This window comes from Anomaloglossus baeobatrachus, chromosome 6 (genome assembly GCF_048569485.1).
Source record: "Anomaloglossus baeobatrachus isolate aAnoBae1 chromosome 6, aAnoBae1.hap1, whole genome shotgun sequence".
NCBI classification, from domain to species: domain Eukaryota; kingdom Metazoa; phylum Chordata; class Amphibia; order Anura; family Aromobatidae; genus Anomaloglossus; species Anomaloglossus baeobatrachus.
Window position 1 is genome coordinate 569213005 of NC_134358.1, and position 3662 is coordinate 569216666.

The window sequence follows — 3662 nt, forward strand, 5'->3', positions numbered from 1 at the left end:
TGATGCTGATATATGCACTGATACATTGTAACAACGTGTAAGGACAGGAGACGTCTGTGCAGCTGCGGAGCTCCCGGAGGATTGTCCAGACTGATGCTGTTACCTGCACTGATACATTGTAACAAGATGTAAGGACAGGAGACGTCTGTGCAGCTGCTGAGCTCCTGGAGGATTGTCCAGACTGATGCTGCTACCTGCACTGATACATTGTAACAAAGTGTAAGAACAGGAGACATCTGTGCAGCTGCTGAGCTCCTGGAGGATTGTCCAGACTGATGCTGGCTATATGCACTGATACATTGTAACAAAGTGTAAGAACAGGAGACGTCTGTGCAGCTGCTGAGCTCCCGGAGGATTGTCCAGACTGATGCTGCTACCTGCACTGATACATTGTAACAAGGTGTAAGAACAGGAGACATCTGTGCAGCTGCTGAGCTCCTGGAGGATTATCCAGACTGATGCTGCTACCTGCACTGATACATTGTAACAAAGTGTCAGGACAGGAGACATCTGTGCAGCTGCTGAGCTCCTGGAGGATTGTCCAGACTGATGCTGCTACCTGCACTGATACATTGTAACAAAGTGTAAGGACAGGAGACGTCTGTGCAGCTGCTGAGCTCCCGGAGGATTGTCCAGACTGATGCTGCTACCTGCACTGATACATTGTAACAAGGTGTAAGGACAGGAGCCATCTGCGCAGCTGCTGAGCTCCCGGAGGATTGTCCAGACTGATGCTGGCTATATGCACTGATACATTGTAACAAGGTGTAAGGACAGGAGACATCTGTGCAACTGCTGAGCTCCCGGAGGATTGTCCAGACTGATGCTTGCTACCTGCACTGATACATTGTAACAAGGTGTAAGGACAGGAGACATCTGTGCAGCTGCTGAGCTCCCGGAGGATTGTCCAGACTGATGCTGGATATATGCACTGATACATTGTAACAAGGTGTAAGGACAGGACACATCTGTGCAGCTGCTGAGCTCCCGGAGGATTGTCCAGACTGATGCTGCTATATGCACTGATACATTGTAACAAGGTGTAAGGACAGGAGACGTCTGTGCAGCTGCTGAGCTCCCGGAGGATTGTCCAGACTGATGCTGCTATATGCACTGATACATTGTAACAAGGTGTAAGGACCGGAGACGTCTGTGCAGCTGCTGAGCTCTCGGAGGATTGTCCAGACTGATGCTGCTATATGCATTGATACATTGTAACAAGGTGTAAGGACAGGAGACGTCTGTGCAGCTGCTGAGCTCCCGGAGGATTGTCCAGACTGATGCTGCTACCTGCACTGATACATTGTAACAAGGTGTAAGGACAGGAGACATCTGTGCAGCTGCTGAGCTCCCGGAGGATTGTCCAGACTGATGCTGGCTATATGCACTGATACATTGTAACAAGGTGTAAGGACAGGAGACATCTGTGCAGCTGCTGAGCTCCCGGAGGATTGTCCAGACTGATGCTGCTATATGCACTGATACATTGTAACAAGGTGTAAGGACAGGAGACATCTGTGCAGCTGCTGAGCTCCCGGAGGATTGTCCAGACTGATTCTGGCTATATGCACTGATACATTGTAACAAAGTGTCAGGACAGGAGACATCTGTGCAGCTGCTGAGCTCCCGGAGGATTGTCCTGACTGATGCTGCTATCTGCACTGATACATTGTAACAAGGTGTAAGGACAGGAGACGTCTGTGCAGCTGCTGAGCTCCTGGAGGATTGTCCTGACTGATGCTGCTATCTGCACTGATACATTGTAACAAGGTGTAAGGACAGGAGACGTCTGTGCAGCTGCTGAGCTCCCGGAGGATTGTCCTGACTGATGCTGCTATCTGCACTGATACATTGTAACAAGGTGTAAGGACAGGAGACATCTGTGCAGCTGCTGAGCTCCTGGAGGATTGTCCAGACTGATGCTGCTATATGCACTGATACATTGTAACAAGGTGTAAGGACAGGAGACCTCTGTGCAAATGCTGAGCTCCTGGAGGATTGTCCAGACTGATGCTGCTATATGCACTGATACATTGTAACAAGGTGTAAGGACAGGAGACATCTGTGCAGCTGCTGAGCTCCCGGAGGATTGTCCAGACTGATGCTGCTATATGCACTGATACATTGTAACAAGGTGTAAGGACAGGAGACGTCTGTGCAGCTGCTGAGCTCCCGGAGGATTGTCCAGACTGATGCTGGCTATATGCACTGATACATTGTAACAAGGTGTAAGGACAGGACACATCTGTGCAGCTGCTGAGCTCCGGAGGATTGTCCAGACTGATGCTGCTATATGCACTGATACATTGTAACAAGATGTAAGGACAGGAGACGTCTGTGCAGCTGCTGAGCTCCCGGAGGATTGTCCAGACTGATGCTGGCTATATGCACTGATACATTGTAACAAGGTGTAAGGACAGGAGACGTCTGTGCAGCTGCTGAGCTCCGGAGGATTGTCCAGACTGATGCTGGCTATATCCACTGATACATTGTAACAAGGTGTAAGGACAGGAGACGTCTGTGCAGCTGCTGAGCTCCCGGAGGATTGTCCAGACTGATGCTGGCTATATGCACTGATACATTGTAACAAGGTGTAAGGACAGGAGACGTCTGTGCAGCTGCTGAGCTCCCGGAGGATTGTCCAGACTGATGCTGCTACCTGCACCGATACATTGTAACAAGGTGTAAGGACAGGAGACGTCTGTGCAGCAGCTGAGCTCCTGGAGAATTGTCCAGACCGAACACATTGTAACACATCCTAAGACCCCAGGAAACGTCTGGAGATACTGAGCACAGCACACATCCTGGGACCCCAAAATATCTGGAGCCTCTTTTCAAACATTGGAAACCCCCCAAAACATCCAGGGACCCCCACAAACATGTAAAGACTGTGCAAGTGTCTGATACTGTTGGGGATAGCAATAAACACAGGAGCTGTGGAAATTAAGCGCAATAGGGTCTTACCCTTATAGGTACAGGGCAGGGGTAGGGGGAGCAATATTACTCACCAGATGTAGTTGTGAAAGTCACAACTACTATAATCAAATGCAGACGTGGACCCCGGCAGCGGCAACCCAAGCGGCTGATAACAGAGAGAAGTGTAGAAATCGGGTTTCTGAAAGCCGCGCCAATGATCACAACCAGGATATCAGATTAATGTGACTTTATTGCAGCATCGGTCTACGCGTTTCAGGAGCTCTGCCCCATGCCACCAAAGGCGAAAGAGTAAAGAAGTTTAAGGACCCAAATGCCCCCTCTGCTTTCTTCTTCTTTTGCTCCGTCTTCCGTCCTGAAATCAGAGGCCATCAGCCACATCTGACCATTGGAGACGGCGTAAACTTCTTTACTCTTTCGCCTTTGGTGGCATGGGGCAGAGCTCCTGAAACGCGTAGACCGATGCTGCAATAAAGTCACATTAATCTGATATCCTGGTTGTGATCATTGGCGCGGCTTTCAGAAACCCGATTTCTACACTTCTCTCTGTTATGATACTGTTGGGGGCAGTTTCTGGGGTGTAGCGCCCACTACAGGGGAAGGCTATTATTACATCTGACCATTCTGATGGCGGATGCCCCTTTTGGAGCCGCTGCTTGTCTTTTGGGGGGTTATTATTATACAAGTGTCAGTGACATAATGTTAATTATAAAAGACGTACAATGACA